Genomic DNA, 18635 nt, shown 5'->3' with positions numbered 1-18635 from the left:
ATTGCGACTCCCTGTTCTTACAGTTGACGAACAATTCGCCTTCAAATGGCGATCGCCTAGCCTTCTGGTTTACTCAGATGGTAGAGCGACCGCCTCGGAACCGCGCTGGTGCAGAGTTAGAGTCCCAAACAAGGACGAATTCTCCGTCAACGGTTAAACCTTCCGTCTGCAACCCGTATGTGTTTCCTTTGTAGATTCGTAATACATTCGGGTGGATGGCATTTTTCTCTTTTATGATACTTCCTTCACCTGGAGGGATTCCGAAGAAGTGATTTTTTCATAATCTGCCTCCCTAGGCTTCGAGTTGTCGATTAATTCGCCCTCACGCGGGTATCTCCTATCCTCTTGGTACTCTGATCGCAGAGCGACAACTTCGGAAACACTATTGTCCAGGCTACGAGTCCTGGACAAGGACGAATTTTCCGTCAACTGTTAAGCCTTCTGCCTAAGAAACACCTACGGGTTTCCTCTGTAGCTTCGCGATTCATTCGGGTGGATGACATTTTTTTTCCCTTTTATTATACTTCCTCCACGTTGCGAGATTCCGCAGAAGTTATTCTCCATGTTCTGGCTCCCTGTGCCACGAGTTATCGATTAATTCGAATTCGCACTGTGATCTCCGAGCCTCCTGGTTAAACCACATGGTAGAGCGACCGCCACGGAAATGCGCTGGTCCAGGGTTGGAGTCCCGAACGAGGACAATTTTTTCGTCAACTGTTAAGCCTTCTGCATAAGTAACCCACGTTGGTTTCCTTTGTGCTTCGTGATATATTCGGGTGGATGACATTTTTTCCCTTTCATGATGCCATCTTCACCTTGTGGGATTCCACAGAACGTACTTCCCACATTGCGGAACCCTGTTCTTAGAGTAATCGATTATGTCGGCCTCACGCTGCAATCTCCTAGCCTCCTGGCTTACTGAGATTGCAGAGCGACCACCTAGGGAACGCGCTGCTCCTGGGTTAGAGTCCCGGAGAAGGAAGAATTTTGGGTCGACGTTGAAGCCTTTTGTCTAAGTAAGCCATGTGGGTTTCCTGTGTAGCTTCTTGTTGCATTTCGGTGGATGACATTTTTTCCGTTTTATGATATTTCCTCCACCTTGCTAGATTCCGCAGAAGTGATTTCCTACATTGCGGCATCCTAATTTTCCAGTTGTCGATTAATTCACCTTGTCGTTGCGATCGCCTAGCCTCCTGGTTAACTCAGATGGTAGAACGACTGCCTCGGAAATTCGCTGGTCCAGGGGTAGACTCCAACACAAGGACGAATGTTTCATCATCTGTTTAACCTTGTGCATAAGAAACCCGTGTGTATATCCTTTGTAGCTTCGCACAGCATTCGGGTGGATGAATTTTTTTTCTTTTGTAATACTTCCTCCACCTTGCGAGATTCCGATGAAGTGATTTCCTACATTGCGGTTCCCTGTTTTTCCAGTTGTTCATCAATTAGCCCTCGCGTTGCGATCTCAAAGCATCCTGGTTGACTCATATGGTAGAGCGACCGCCTTGGAGAAACGCGCTGCTGCAGGGTTAAAGTCCCGGACAGGGACGAATTTTTTGTCAACGGTTAAGCCTTCTGTCCTAGAAACCCGTGTGGGTTTCCTGTGTAGCGTCATGGTGCATTCGGGTGGATGACATTTTTTCCCTTTTATGGTATTGTTTACACCTTACAAGATTCCGCAGAAATGATTTTCCACTTTGCGGCTCCCTGTTATTCCAGTTGTCGACTAATTAGCCCTGGCATTCAGATCTCTTAGTCACCTGGTTAACTGAGATGGTTGAGCCACCACCTCAATAACGCGCTGGTCGAGGGTTAGAGACCCCAACAAGGACGAATTTTTCGTCATTTTTTAAGCCTTGTGCATAAGATACCCGTGTCAGTTTCCTTTGTAGCTTCGTGGTCCTTCGGGTGGTTGACGTTCTTTTCCCTTTTATGATATTTCCTCCACCTTGCGAGATCCCGCAGAAGTTATTTCCCACATTGCGACACCATGTTCTTCCAGTTGTCGATAATTTGCTCTTAGCCTCCTGGTTAACCCAGATATTTGAACTACCGCTTTCAATACGCGCTGGTCCAGGGTTAGCGTCCCGGAGGAAGACGAATTTTCGTCATCTCTTAAGCATTCTGCATTAGAAACCCATGTGGGTTTCCTTTGTAGCTTCGTGATGCATTCGGGTGGATGGCAATTTTCCCTTTTGAGATATTTCCTCCACCTTGCGAGTATCCGCAGGATTGATTTCCTACATTGCGGCCCCCTATTAGTCCAGTTGTCGATTAACTCGCCCTCGCGTTGTAATCTCCTATCCTTGTGCTAAACACATATGGTAAAGCGACCGTCTCGGAAACTCGCTTGTGCAGGGTTGGAGGCCAGGACAAGGAGGAATTTTTCGTGAACTGTTCAGCCTGCTAAGTCACCCATGTGGCTTTCCTGTGTAGCTTCGTGATACATTCGGGTGGATGACATTTTTTTCCCTTTCATGATACCACCTCCACCTTGTGGGATTTCGCAGAATCTATTTCCCATATTGCGTATCCCTGTTCTACGAATTGTCGATTAATCAGTCCTCTCGTTGCGATCGCCTAGCCTCCTGGTTAACACGGATGGTAGAGTGACCGCATCGGAAACGCGCTTGTGCAGGGTTAGAGTCGCAGACAAGGACGAATTTTTCGTCATCTGTTAAGTCTTCTGCACAAGAAACTCGTGTGGGTTTCCTTTGTAGCTTCGTGATGCATTCGAGTGGATGACAATTTTTACGTTTTACGATTTTCGCTGCACCTTGCGAGATTCCGCACAAGTGATTTCGTACATTGCGCCTTCCTGTTTTTCCAGTGGTTGAATAATTCGCCCTCTCGTTGCGATCGCCTAGCTTCCTGGTTAACTCAGATGGTAGAGCGACTGCATCGGTAACGTGCTGGTCCAGGGTGAGAGTGCACCACAAGGGCGAATTTTTCGTCATCTGTTTAGCCTTGTGCATAAGAAACCCGCGTGTGTATCCTTTGTAGCTTCGCGCAGCATTCGGGTCGATGAATTTTTTTTCTTTTATGATACTTCCTCTATCTTGCGAGATTCCGATGAAGTGATTTCCTACATTGCGGTTCCCTGTTCTTCCAGTTGTCGATTAATTAGCCGTCGCGTCGCGATCTCCAAGCATCCCGGTTGACTCATATGGTAGAGCGACCACCTTGGAAACGCGCTGGTCCAGGATTAGAGTCCAGGACAAGGACGAACTTTTCGTCATCTGGTAATCCTTGTGCATATAATACCCGTGGGGGTTTCCTTTGTAGCTTCGTGGTCAATCGCTTCGATGAAATTTTTTCCCTTTTATGATATTTCCTCTACCTTGCGAGAATCGGCACAAGTGATTTCCCAAATTTCGCCACCCGGTTCTTCCATTTGTCGATTAATTCGCCGTCTCGCTGCGATCGCCTAGCCTCCTGTTTAACTCAGACGGTAGAGCGACCGCATCGGAAACGCGCTTCTGCAGGCTCAGAGTCCAGGACAATGAGGAATTTTTTCTCAACTGTTCAGCCTTCTCTCTAAGTCACCCATGTGGGCTTCCTGTGTAGCTTCGTGATACACTTTGGTGGATGACAATATTCCCTTTCATGATATTTCCTCCACCTCGCGAGTATCCGCAGAAGGGATTTCATACATTTCGGGCCCCTTGTCAATTGTCGAGTCCAGTTGTCGATTAATTCGCCCTCGCGTTGTAATCTCCTATCCTTGTGGTAAACACATATGGTAAAGCGACCGTCTCGGAAACTCGCGTGTGCAGGGTTAGAGGCCAGGACAAGGAGGAATTTTTCGTGAACTGTTCAGCCTTCTAAGTCACCCATGTGGCTTTGCTGTGTAGCATCGTGATACATTCGGGTGGATGACATTTTTCCCTTATATGATACCACCTCCTCCTTGTGGGATTGCGCTGAATCTATTTCCCATATTGTGTATCCCTGTTCTACGAATTGTCGATTAATTAGCCCTCTCGTTGCGATCGCCTAGCCTCCTGGTTAACACGGATGGTAGAGCGACCGCATCGGAAACGCGCTTGTGCAGGGTTAGAGTCGCAGACAAGGACGAATTTTTCGTCATCTGTTAAGTCTTCTGCACAAGAAACTCGGGTGGGTTTCCTTTGTAGCTTCGTGATGCATTCGAGTGGATGACAATTTTTACGTTTTACGATTTGTACTGCACCTTGCGAGATTCCGCAGAAGTGATTTCCTACATTGCGGCTTCCTGTTTTTCCAGTTGTCGAATAATTCGCCCTGTCGTTGCGTGCGCCTAGCCTGCTGGTTAACTCAGATGGTAGCGCGGCGGCATCGGAAACCCGCTTATGCAGGGTTAGATTCCAGGACAGGGAGCAATTTTTCGTCAACTGTTTAGCCTTCTAAGTCACCCATGTGGGTTACCTGTGTAGCTTCGTGATACATACGGGGGGATGACATTTCTTCCTTTTCATGATACCATCTCCACCTTGTGAATTTCCGCAGAACCTATTTCCCTTATTGTGTATCACTGTTCTTCAAGTTGTCGATTAATTATCCCGCGCGTTGCTATCTCCTCGACTCCTGGTTAACTCCGATGTTAGAGCGACTGCCTCGGAAACGCGATGGGCCAGGGTTAGACTCCAGGAAAAGGAGGAAATTTTAGTCAACTGTTCAGCCTTCTGCATAAGAAAGTCGTGTGGGTTTCCTTGTAGCTTCGTGGTCATTGGGGTGGATGACATTTTTTCCCCTTTTATGATATACCTCCACCTTGCGAGATTCCGCAGAAGTGATTTCGCACATTGCGGCTCCCTGTTCTTCGAGTTGTCGGTTATTTCGCCCTCGTGTTTCGATATTCTACCCTCCTGGTCAACTCACATAGTAGAGCGACCGCCACGGAAACGCGCTGGTGCAGGGTTAGAGTCCCGGACAAGGACGAATTTTTCGCCAAGGGTTAAGCCTTCTTTCCTAGAAACCCGTGTGGGTTTCCTGTTTAGTTTCTTGGCGCATTCGGGTGGGTGACATTTTTCCCGTTTTACGGCATTTCCTCCATTGGGGTGGATGACATTTTTTCCCTTTTATGATATTCACACGTGAACTTGTTTGTCTTTATCGGGCGACACGTTTCACCACCTAACAAATGTTATCATACAGCGCAGGACGCGCTGCATGTATCGGAAGTTTCTGGAATGGTATCGATGCTTCCATCGACTGTCTGTGACCGAACCTTGTGTAATCTGATCGCATGTGTGTGCGACGCGAATAATGTAGAACTTTGTAGAACGCACGCGGGTCCCAGCGATTACTCTAGAAAATTCGACGACTGATGTATACATGCGGACGCGCTTCACCCGCTGATCAGATTTTCGACGATCGCCGACCATGTTCGCCGCTGTCGTTGTGCTAAATGTATAGCCTGTTTTGGTGGGCACAGGTTCGCCCAATAAAAGTTAGTTTTGTCTTTCACAGTATATCTACTGTGTTCTTCAACGTCACCACCACGTGACATTTGGTGGAGGTGCTTTTCGTTCATGTACCGGACGCCCCCGACAAGCCGTGATCCAAGCCCGGACTCCAAAGAGAACACCAACGTAGTCGCGGACCATCGAGCACGCCGCCGTCCCGACGAAGTCAGGAAGCCAAGACTCCACCGACGAAAGACGACTTGACGGCGCGACGTTCCAGCTTCAGTTCAACACGACGCAGCCGTGATCCGACGCCAAGACCTAACTGGAACGCCAGGCAAAGAAGCACCGACCTCGACGTGTTTCTCGACGGCCACGCAGTGACCGCCTTAGTGGACACAGGAGCCGATTACTCCGTAATGAGTGGACACATCGCCGCCCGGTTGAAGAAAGTTAAAACTGCCTGGGAAGACCCTCAAATTCGAACCGCTGGAGGACACCTCATTTCGCCGACTGGAATCTGCACGGCAAGAATTACAATTCATGACCGGACTTACCCTGCCACTTTCGTTATCCTCCAACAGTGTTCACGAGACGTCATTCTAGGCATGGACTTCCTGAAACAACACGGCGCAATCATAGACCTGAAGTCAAAATTGATAACGCTGCCGGAAGATAAAGTGATACCGCCGGAGAGCTCTCGTAGTCACCACGCCTTGAGTGTGCTCGAAGATCAAGTGAGCACCCCGCCGCACTCCAGCATTATTATTTCCGTCGGCACCAAAACACCCGCTGACGTAGAAGGCGTCATCGAGGGCGACCAACATCTACTGCTCGACCGTGAAATTTGCGTCGCATTAGGGATCGCTCGACTCCACGGAGGGAAAGCGGAAGTTATGCTAACCAACTTCAGTCAAGAGTTCAACCACATCAACAAGGGCACGACAATCGCGTACATCGAGGAAATTGTGGAAACCTGCAATACCTTTGTCCTCTCGGATTCTGCCGCATCTACCCCGATGAGCATAGTCCCCGAACCCGACTTCGACGTAAATCCAAGTGTTCCTATGAGTAAGCAGCAACTGATCAGGAGTCTTCTCCAACGGTACAAAGACTGCTTTTCGACGTCATCCAGGATTTGACAAACACCACTTGCAAAGCATCGCATAATAACCGAATTGTGCGCTCGACTGCTCCGCCAGTGCTCTTACAGAGTTTCGACGCGAGAATGCGAAGCTATTAGGCAACAAGTCAACGAAATGCTGCGCGACGACATCATCCAGCCGTCGAAAAGCCCGTGGTCATCTCCTGTAGTCCTGGTGATGAAAAAGGACGGAACCCTACGCTTCTGCGTCGATTATTGCCAACTGAACAAGATCACGAAGAAGGACGTGTGCCCCCTTCCACGGATAGACGACGCATTGGATCGGCTCTCCAACGCTAAATACTTCTCGTCGATGGACCTGAAGTCTTGCTACTGGCAAATAGAAGTCGACGAGAGAGATCGCGAAACGACCGCCTTCATCACGCCAGACGGCCTCTACGAGTTCAAGGTCATGCTATTCGGACTGCGCTTGGCGCCTGCAACGTTTCAGCGCGTCATGGACACGATGTAAGCAGGATTTAAGTGGCAGACGTGTCTTGTTTATTTTGATGACGTCGTTGTCTTCGCCGGAAATTTCAACGATCACCTTAGGCGGCTTGCGACAGTATTAGAGGCCATCAAACCATCAGGGCTCCCTCTGAAACCGGAAAAGTGCCGCTTCGCTTACGATGAGCTTATATTACTAGGCCACGGTATCAGCAAATCTAGAGTACGCCCCGACCCGCAGAAGACAGCTGCAATCGCAAAGTTCTCGCAGCCCGTCGACAAGAAGGCAGTGCGCAGATTCCTTGGCATGTGCGTCTACTATAGGCACTTTTATCAAGAACTTTTCACGCATCGCGGAGCCGCTAACGCATCTAACCAAATGTGATGTCGAGTTCAATTGGGAAACGCCGCCGGCCGACGCATTTTAAGAACTCAAACGACGCATGCAGTTGCCGCCGCTACTTGCACACTTCGACGAGGACACCGATACCGAAATCCACACTGACGCCAGTAGCTTAGGACTCGGTGCCGTCCTAGTCCAGAGGAAAGACGGACTTGAACGGGTGATATTCTATGCTAGCCGGTCGCTGTCAAAAGCGGAAGGGAATTACTCCATGACTGAAAAGGAATGCCTCGCCATCTTTTGGGCTACAACAAAATTTCGCCCTTACCTCTATGGCAGGCCAAAGTTGTCACCGATCATCACGCGTTGTGTTGGCTAGCTAACTTAATGGACCCTTCAGGACGGCTGGGGCGGTGGAGCCTCAGACTGCAAGAATATGACGTCGCCGTAATATACAAGTCCGGAAGAAAACACTCCGACGCCGCCTGCTTATCATGCGCCCCCATCGATCCTCCGCCGTAAGACGACGAGGACGACGACGCCTTCCTTGGAATAATAAGCGCCGAAGACTTCACTAAACAGCAACGAGCAGACCCGGAATTAAAAGGCCTCGTCGAGTATTTGGAAGGGAACATCGACGTTGTCTCTAGGGCATTTAAGCTCGGCTTGTCTTTGTTCACGCTACAAAACAACTGCTCGCTAAGAAGAACTTCTCGCCAGTCCGCGCCAGCTACCTTCTTGTTGTACCGTCAGCGCTGCGTGCAGAAGTACTGCACGCCCTACACGACGATCCAACCGCTGGGCGCCTCGGATTCTCCCGGATGCTGTCGAGGATACAGGAAAGGTATTACTGGCCGCGTCTGACCGCCGACGTCGCCCGTTACGTCAAGACATGCCGAGACTGTCAGCGACGCAAGACACCACCGACAAGGCCAGCAGGATTACTACAACCAACCGAACCTCCTCGCCGACCATTGCAGCAGATTGCGATGGATTTGTTGGGGCTGTTTGCGATGTCAACATCCGGGAATAAGTGGATCATCGTGGCGCAGGACTATCTCACCCGCTTTGCTGACACTAAAGCTCTACCAAAAGGCAGCGCAGCCGAAGTGGCGAAATTTTTCGTCGAGAACATCTTGCTGCGACATGGTGCCACAGAAGTCCTCATCACCGACAGAGGAACGGCTTTTACAGCAGAGCTCACCCAAGCCATTCTGCAATACAGCCAGACAAGCCACAGGTGGACAAGTGCCTACGATCCGCAAACGAATGGTCTCACGGAGCGCCTGAACAACACCCTCGCCGACATGCTAGCAATTTAGGTCGACGTCGAGCACAAGACGTGGGACGCGGTCCTGCCGTGTGTAACCGCTTACACCACGGCGGTGCAAGAAACAACACAGATCACGCCATTCAAGTTGGTTTACGGTAGGATCCCGACGACTACGCTCGACGCCATGCTGCCGCACATCACTGACGAGGAGAATCTTGACGTTGCTACCTATCTCCAGCGCGCCGAAGACGCCTAATGCCCCAACCACTGGCACGCGCCGAAAGCTTCGGCGCGCGCTGGCAAGCGAACGCGTCGCTTCGCTTCGGCTGGAGGGAAAGGGCGCGCAACCACTGCAGACAAGCTCCGACGCGCGCCGAAGCTCGCTCCTCGGCTGCGGCGCACTGTTGCTGGACTATTCCGTCTTCATCCGTCAAAGTCCGGCCTAAAACAGCCTGCTGTAAACTAAGCTTGAAACAATAAGTTAGTGATCTGTATGTGCTTTTAGATATAAAAAACACGTTTGAATAATGAATATACCCCTGCCGCAACAGTTTGTTTTCATTCTTGAAGTAACAATAGTGTACAAAATATCGACATCAGCGCTCGCGCGTCGTCTGTCTCCAAGATCACTTTGCAAACACCTGCACGACGATGCCATATATCAAAAACTGTTGTACCATTTCATTTTTTGGTAGCTTATTGCACAGCCAACTATTTAAGAATTAGGCGTGCAATGTATAACTGAAAAAATCTGTGTTGGAAATATTGCCACGTAGTAGTGACGGTAAATAAGTAGTGCCGGCTCAATCGCAACGATAGCGGCGAGAAATGTCGGCAATCGTAGAAAATCTCATCTGGGGGTCAAGCGCGTCGGTTTGCATACGTCAGTCGTCGAAAGTTTCAGCCTATTCGCTGGTGTCCGCGCGCCTTCCAGAAACTACAACACAATTCGTGTCGCGTATGCAATCAGATTAGCAAGGTTCGTCGACAACAGACAGAACCATCGATAACATTCGCGAAACTTCCGATACGTTCAGGCGCATCCTGCACCGAGCGATAACGTTTAACATTTTTTAGCCGGTAAAATACGGTAACCGGATACAGATAAAACATCCGTGTCAATATAATTATGCTTGTTGGTGCATGAAAGAAACGTGAAAAAGTGGGTTCTGAGAAAATCAGCACAACACAATTGAAACACCTGTAGCACTAACAAAAAAAAACTAGAATAGCTAAAATGTATGTAATTCGTATCTTGTCTCCCCCCAATTCTTGATTCTGTCAAATCTAGCCCATGGAGCACCCCTATTATTCTAGGTTGTTTTCATGCATCAACACCGCATCCGGAGGCCTTCACATTGAGTGTATTGCTGCAAAAAATTTTCACAGTGTAAGGGCCATGTTCTATTGTAACTGGTTTCCACATATCAAGTTTGCCTTTCTTTACATTAATAAAATGACACACCGTCAGATAATACAAGCTTGAGAATTAGAGGGTTTTAATAGGAGTCTTTCGTTGCCCTTTGTCAAGTCGTACTATTGAAGCACTTATTCGAATGTATGGGAGCAGCTCATTTGCATAGTATAAGAAATATATAAACAGGTTATTTTCACAATTTACACACTTCGTCACCACAAAAAGAAAAATTGCAGTTTATTGTTTTCAACCTGCTATGATGTTTTGACTGAGAAAGGTATATTCAATTTGTCCTGCAAGGCACGCAATAATTGCTGTGGCATATTATTTTATTGCACAACACTGCATACAGTAGCCAGCCATCATTAAAACTCAGAAGAAATTAATCGCACAATGCATATGATCAGGCACATAGCATATTATTGCACTTTCTTAATTCATGCCAGAACGACGACCACAGGCGTCCTTCTCCAACAAGGTCAGCATCCATCGTGCCTCCTTACCATCGGGCTTCACACCCTCAGCATGTTCAACCTCAGCTTTGTGGTGTTTAAAACAACCTCAAGTGCGTCTTACGGTTCCAGGGATAAGAAAGAAGACCAACCTGCCTACCTTGGCCTTGAAGCAAGCAGCTCTGGATTGTTTGCACACTTTCTACTTTGATCGAATCCACATATATACGGATGGTTCTTCTACTCAGACCAGCTCGAACAGCGCCGTGGTTATACCATCACGATCACTAAGCATCTAATACAAAATTTCTCACTTGACAACATCGACAAGTTCGGAGCTTGTTGCCCTCCGAGGTGCCGTTGATTATATGAATAACCAACCGGCTAATCGGTGGGCAATATTCTGCGATTCAAAGGCGGCCTTACAATGTCTTCTGTCATCTCTTCGTCGCGGGGCATGTGAACAACTCGTGTCGAAGATACGAGAAATGCACCATCACATGATCATGAAAGGACACGACGTCGTGTTTCAGTGGCTGCCTGGTCATTGCGGTATCTCCAGCAACGACCTCGCTGACGAAGCTGCTAGGAAAGCCCACGAAGGAGCAACCCTTGTTTCTATACATTTATCGTGGACCGACGCAGCGCAACACTTAGGCAAGCTAGCGCACTCTTTCGACATTGGAAAAGTGGCACACACCTGAATTCACTCATCGATTGCATTCCCTCGATCCCTTTATGCAACTGCGGCTGTTAGCAGGTCTTCCGCGAAATGAGGAAACAGTGCTGTGCCGCTTACGTTTGGGCGTCGCATTCACCAATGCATATGTATTTTTGATTGGAATGGCTGATAGCGCCGAGTGCAATGCCTGCGGTGTCGAGGAAACCATAGAACACCTACTGTGCTACTGCCCATCGTTTGAAGATGAAAGGCAAGACCTCTGCACAGCTCTCAATCAGCTAGATGGAAAGCCGTTCACCTTGAACAAGATCTTGGGACCATGGCCTCGCATATCGCAGCTACAAAAGGCCACAAAAGCGCTGCTGCGATATTTGAAAGATATCGGATTGAGTCAGCGTCTGTGATCCAAACTGAGTGACCGACTGATATCCCCAGTGGACTTTCTCTTCTTTTAATCTTTCCGTCCCTCTTTCCCTTTCCGCAGTGTAGGGTAGCAAACCGGGCTCAGTCCTGGTTAACCTCCCTACCTTTCATTTATCATTTTCTCTCTCTCTTCTTAATTTATGCCCTTTCTTTAATTGCACAAAAGCTACTGCACTGAAATAGTATACTAGTACATACTTCAAAAGCACAATTTTGTACTACGATAATAATCAATCATTCAAATTTTTATTGTAGTGCCCAGGAACAGCTAGAGAGCCTTTGTACAGGTGCACTTAACGAGCACTATGTGGGAAAAAATGTACAGAAAACATGAATGTAGTAGACAAAGAAATGTAAGATAGAGAAACAAATAGGAAAAAAAGGAAGCGCGGAAAAAATAAATGGGAGTTAATCCTACATGATTATCTACAGATACACAAAACACAGGAAATTAACTCTGAAGTATGTTTTGGAGTTGAGTCTTATTAGCACAATCTTGTAACAAGCCCAGGCAATGAATCTGGAATGCCACCTGGTATACTATTTCGGCACAAACAAATGCATATGATCAAGAAGCTTCAAGGAATGTATAATGTCATGGGCAACCTAATACAGGAACAAAAGGTGCGATTAATTAAGACTTGAATCTAGAGGTGCGAGTTGAAGTATACTTGAGAAGGCTCAACTGTGGTCGCCAGAATGGCAAAAGTGGTGTTTTAAGATAGATATCAATTTATTCTGGATGCGTTCAATGAGGTCAGAATTAGATTTGCTCATTGCACCCCCCTCCTACAGAGGCACACTCTAGTAGTTGGAGGCACACAGCAGAATTTCAGAAACACAACAGGTGAGTGGAAATCATGCAATTCCAAGAGCGTGAAGGGCATCTTGTGTAATTACCTATGTGAAGAGAAGGTTAGCATTTTGTCGAAGTACACACCAAGATCTTTCATTTCATCGACCCTAAGGAGTGGAGCATCACGCAGGGTGTATCAAAATTTCACATGGTGCGTTTTGTGCATATAACTTAATGCCATAGTGTTGGAAGCATTTAAGAGTACTTATTGTTTCTGCACCAGTTTGAGAGTGAAAAAATGTCTTTTTTGAAGTCAATGCAGTGGTGAACACTGTTGACAGTCTGAAATAGTTTTAAGTTGTTGGCACACAAAGTCATGCTGTTCATTTATTAAAATGCTCTTAGCACTAACAGAAAGCGAGGAATCAAATATCGATTCAAACACCTGACGCACTGAAGAGGATAGATATAGGTCGGCAGTTAGTAACTGCACATCTAGCACCTGATTTGTGCGTGGGCAATGTTCATGCTGCCTTCCGAGTGCTAGAAAAGGTACTAGACTTTAGGGAACTATTGAAGATGCTTGTGAGAACGAGGAACAAGTATGCTTCTATACGTCTTAACCCTTTCAGACACCACTTTATCCCGTTGATTGAAAGTTGCTTTCACCACATCTCTTGCATCCTCAGAATCGTAGAAAGTGTACATCTGCAGCAAATATTAAGAATTATCAATTGTTTAGCTAGTTTTGTCAAGTTTACAAAATTTCGACTCCATGCAAAAACTCATTACAGGAACACAAAATATGAGAACATGTATTATTTCGTGTTTTGAAAAGCTTTAAAAACACTTATCCAGCCAATTGAAAATTATGCCTAGTGCACGACATTGTAAAAAACAATGAAAGAAGTGAACCCGCTACGTACTTGTGGTATCCTGTGTTAGCTTCTGGTTTTGGTTTTGGGTCGTTTACGTCAGGGCGCCACTCAGCGCCAAACGCTGCAAGTTGTCTCCTGCTTCCCCTCGGAGAAATAAAACAGATTCTTTGTCTGGTCCCCTACTGAAGCAGTCCGGCTCTTTCTTGCGGCGCTGCGCGCCCCGGCCGTTTAGACCTCATGCCGTAAACATTTCGTCCGGCCGCCCCGTCGAAGCTACAACAATAATGACACAGAGTAACAACACCCAGACGTCTACCTTCCACTCATTTTGTTAAAACATTCTGCACGTTATTCAAAATTGCAGCACAGTTCCAATAATAAGTGTTTCAACATGCATGAAACACATTTTAAATACCATTACTTTCATCAGTGCTTTTGCTATTGATGCACGCTCCTGCTGTGCCCAGTTGTGTAGACAGCGTCTCAACGGGTTAAGCTCTGTGGAGGAAATACCATCAACACCTCAAGAAAGGGAATGTTTAAGGCAAAGTTTAAGGCACTTCATATACTTGGAAACAAGGTTTTCATTGACTGTTAGCATACACTGTGCCAGACTGAGAATGAAGGTTACTTGAAGCATATTTCGCACCATATAGCAAACAGAAATGTTCTGCAAAGGCATCAGCAGTGTTCGAGACAACACCACTACTTTCATGAAGAACACGTACATCTTTGGCACTCTTTTTAGAAGAGAGAGCCCACAAAGCTCCAGAAATATTTTGAATTATGTGTCACGCTGGCTTCAACACAATAAATGTGGTCAAAGTGATGATTCTAATAACAATAATAAAAAAATAATAATAATCTTTGTGGTAACTTGGCACACTAGACTAAAACGAAGGCTGATGCCTGTATGTTAGAGCATCTGATAACCAGCCATCTAGAGCAGGAATTTCCAGGATGCAGAAGACACTTCCTTCCCCTCCACATGCACGCACACTTGGTCAATAACACAGCACGGAACACACGCACACAATTGACAGGTGCACAACACAGAGGAGTGCCAATTCAGTCTGGTTCCAAGGAAGGAGAATCCAAATCGCCAGGGGGGTGGAGAGAAAGCTCTGCATGCCAGATATAATCATGGGGTTGTGGTGTCGGGCCACAGAGACGCGATGAGGGCTCAGGCTGTGCTGACCACTTGTTCAGACGAACTGAAGAAATATTAGTGCTGTCCAGAGAGTCGTCAAGCACCCTGCAGTATAGACTAGTGCAATGTTGCGCTGGTATTGCAGGGTGTGCTACTTGAGGGGTTTGAGGCAATCCTCGAAAGCTGGCATGAGCTTGTGACAACCGAAAAGACGGGAGTAAAGGGTGCGTATTGTCCGGCGCTGAACAAGCTTAAGTTTGTTAGCGTCGCGAGTTTGGTACGGGAACTATACTGATGAGCAGTACTCAAGTCGTGACAAAATGATAGAAGTGTAGAGTGCTCGGAAAACCTTAGGTCATCAGGGAAGGGAGACACGGGACACAAACCCAAGAATGGGCCGGTGCTTACACACAGTGCTGGTGACATATGCGGAAAAGTTGAGAGAAGAGCTAAATGTTACATCCAGAATGGGAAGGGCCCGAACAGTCTTTATAGAGGTGCCTCCAATGAAGAAGGTTGGACGTGCAGCAGTTTCGTTGCGGCTGGTATGCATGGCAGCACCTTTTACGGTGCTACTACAAAGTTTGATATTGTAGGCCCAGTCGTTCACCTTTACAGAACGTATTTATTGTAAGCACATATGCTGTGCATTGGCATATTGTTGTTGTGGAAGTGTTAACTTGTTAATCAAACACATTCTGCACAGATGCATTAGTAACTTGGTTTTGAGTAGACCTTTGTCCTGACTACAATTTATAGTATCGCAGCAAGAAACCTTTTAGCAGAAGCTGAAGGGATTCCAGCAGTTTAAGTATACCGACTGCACAAAACACTGATGACACCTTTTCACCTTCCCCACAATGCACTCACACCATCTACACTTTCTATAAGCAAAAAGTGAGATAAAAAATCAATTACAGTTTCATTGACTCAGTACTTGCTGCTTCTGAAGCGGGCATCGAAGCAATCCTGGTATACGCTGCTACATGCATAGGTCTTGCATGATGCAGGTCCTGCTATGAACTGAACACAGGGCACACGTTGCAAACAGAGAATTTCTTTTTGCAGTGCTCAACTATAAGGACACACTGACTCAAACATGACTGCGTTGTCACGTATGCTTTAGTGTTCTTGATTGCTGCGCGAGCGAATTATCCCCAACTAGCCCAAAAGACGGACGCACTTGAAAGAAGTGAGTGAATGAGTACAGTGAACTTGTACTGAACTGGATTCACATGCCGAATAGAACAGCGCAGTGTCAGCTGAAACAGGCGGCACGGCTGATTATGTAAGTACTTCCAATAGTTCGGCTGCTAGTGTATTTCGCTTTCGGAAGTTATCTTTACCACTGGAAACAGCGCAGAGCTTGACCGGGACACTTCATTCAACCGACACCACACGAAACACGCCGCGGTTGACCAACCCAACTTCTACACGGTTCATTCACCACATCACACGAAGTCAGGAGTGCCATATATTAAATCACTGCAGCACCAAACGGACCTGAAAATTCACTTCCTTCGACAGAGTTTCTTAGCTGGCCTTGTTCACTCGCCAGTTACGAACTCGATGGACCCGCTAGGCCTACGCGTAACGTAAACAACATCGGCGATAGGCGAGTGCTGATTATCCAGACTTCGGAACTCGTAAACATGTTTCCATTCGTTTGGGCACAACAAAATACACACACAACAAGCACAGACGTTGCGGTAATCGTGATTCGGTTGGCTGTTTTAGCAGACGATCGCACTGAGCCCGGCGGAACCCAATGGGCAGGTTGGATTAGTCGGCGTCGTTCGAAGTCGCTTCGGATCCACGTCGCACTGCCACAACCCACGGTCGTGCATTGTGGGAACGGTGAAAAGGTGTAATCAGTGTTTTGTGCAGTCGGTATGCTTAAACAGCTGGAATCCCTTCAGCTTCTTTTAAAATGTTTCTTGCTGCGATACTATAAATTGTAGTCAGGACAAAGATCTACTCAAAACCAAGTTACTAATGCATCTGCGCAGAATGCGTTTGATTAACAAGTTAGCACTTCCACAACAACAATATGCCGATGCACAACATATGTGCTTACAATAAATACATTCCGTAAAGGTGAACGACTGGGCCTACAATATCAAACTTTGTAGTAGCACCATAAAAAGTGCTGCCATGCGTATCAGCCACAACGAAACTGCTGCACGTCCAACCTTCTTTCTTGGAGGCACCTCTATAAAGACTGTTCGGGCCCTTCCCATTCTGGATGTAGCATTTAGCTCTTCTCTCAACTTTTCCGCATATGTCACGCGCACTGTATGTAAGCACCGGCCCATTTTTGGGTTTGTGTCCCGTGTCTCCCTTCCCTGATGACCTAAGGTTTTCCGAGCACTCTACACTTCTATCATTCTGTCACGGCTTGAGTACTGCTCATCAGTATAGTTCCCGTACCAAACTCGCGACGCTAACAAACTTAAGCTTGTTCAGCGCCGGACAATACGCACCCTTTACTCCCGTCTTTTCGGTTGTCACAAGCTCATGCCAGCCTTCGAGGATTGCCTCAAACCCCTCAAGTAGCACACCCTGCAATGCAAGCGCAACATTGCACTAGTTTATACTGCAGGGTGCTTGACGACTCTCTGGACAGCACTAATCTTTCTTCAGTTCGTCTGAACAAATGGTCAGCACAGCCTGAGCCCTCATCGCGCCTCTATAGCCCGACACCACAACTCCATGATTATATCTGGCATGCAGAGCTTTCTCTCCACCCCCCTGACGATTTGGATTCTCCTTCCTAGGAACCAGACTGAATTGGCACTCCTCTGTGTTGTGCACCTGTCAATTGTGTGCGTGTGTTCCGTGCTGTGTTATTGACCAAGTGTGCGTGCATGTGGATGGGAAGGAAGTGTCTTCTGCATCCTGGAAATTCCTGCTCTAGATGGCTGGTTATCAGATGCTCTAACATACAGGCATCAGCCTTCGTTTTAGTCTAGTGTGCCAAGTTACCACAAAGATTATTATTATTTTTTTATTATTGTTATTAGAATCATCACTTTGACCACATTTATTGTGTTGAAGCCAGCGTGACACATAATTCAAAATATTTCTGGAGCTTTGTGGGCTCTCCCTTCTGAAAAGAGTGCCAAAGATGTACGTCTTCTTCATGAATGTAGTGGTGTTGTCTCGAACACTGCTGATGCCTTTGCAGAACATTTCTGTTTGCTATATGGTGTGAAATATGCTTCAAGTAACCTTCCTTCTCAGTCTGGCGCAGTGTATGCTAACAGTCAATGAAAACCTTGTTTCCAAGTATATGAAGTGCCTTAAACTTTGCCTTAAGCTTTCCCTTTCTTGTGGTGTTGATGGTATTTCCTCCACAGAGCTTAGCCCTTTGAGACGCTGTCTACACAATTGGGCACAGCAGGAGCGTGCATCAATAGCAAAAGCACTGATGAAAGTAATGATATTTAAAATATGTTTCATACATCTTGAAACACTTACTATTGGAACTGTGCTGCAATTTTGAATAACGTGCAGAATGTTTTAACAATATGAGTGGGAAGGTAGACGGCTGGGTGTTTTTACTTTGTGTCAGTATGTTCTATGTAGCGGATTCACTTCTTCCATTGTTTTTTACAATGTCGTGCACCAGGCATTATTTTCAAGTGGCTGGATAAGTGCTTTTCAAGCTTTTCAAAACACGAAATAGTACATGTTCTCATATTTTATGTTCCTGTAGTGAGTTTTCGCATGGAGTCGAAATTTTGTAAACTTTACAAAACTTGCTAAACAATTGAAAATTCTTAATATTTGCTGCAGCTGTACACTTTCTATGATTCTGAGGATGCAAGAGATGTGGTGACAGCAACTTTTCAATCAACGGGATAAAGTGGTGTCTGAAAGGGTAAAGACGTCACACGCATCTTCGATATTTCCCTAAAGTCTAGTACGTTTTCTAGCACTCGGAAGGTAGCATGAACATTGCCCATGCACAAATCAGGTGCTAGATGTGCAGTTACTAACTCCCACCTATATCTATCCTCTTCAGTGCATCAGGTGTTTGAATCGATATAGGATTCCTTGCTTTCTGTTAGTGCTAAGAGCATTTTAATAAATGAACAGCATGAATTTGTGTGCCGACAACTTAAAGCTATTTAAGACTGTCAACAGTGTTCACCACTGCATCGACTTCCAAAAAGACATTTTTTCACTCTCAAACTCGTGCAGAAACAATAAGTACTCTTAAATGCTTCCAACACTATGG

The sequence above is a fragment of the Dermacentor variabilis genome, unplaced genomic scaffold (assembly GCF_050947875.1).
Source record: "Dermacentor variabilis isolate Ectoservices unplaced genomic scaffold, ASM5094787v1 scaffold_13, whole genome shotgun sequence".
Taxonomy (NCBI): Eukaryota; Metazoa; Arthropoda; class Arachnida; order Ixodida; family Ixodidae; genus Dermacentor; species Dermacentor variabilis.
This window is presented reverse-complemented; position numbering follows the sequence as displayed.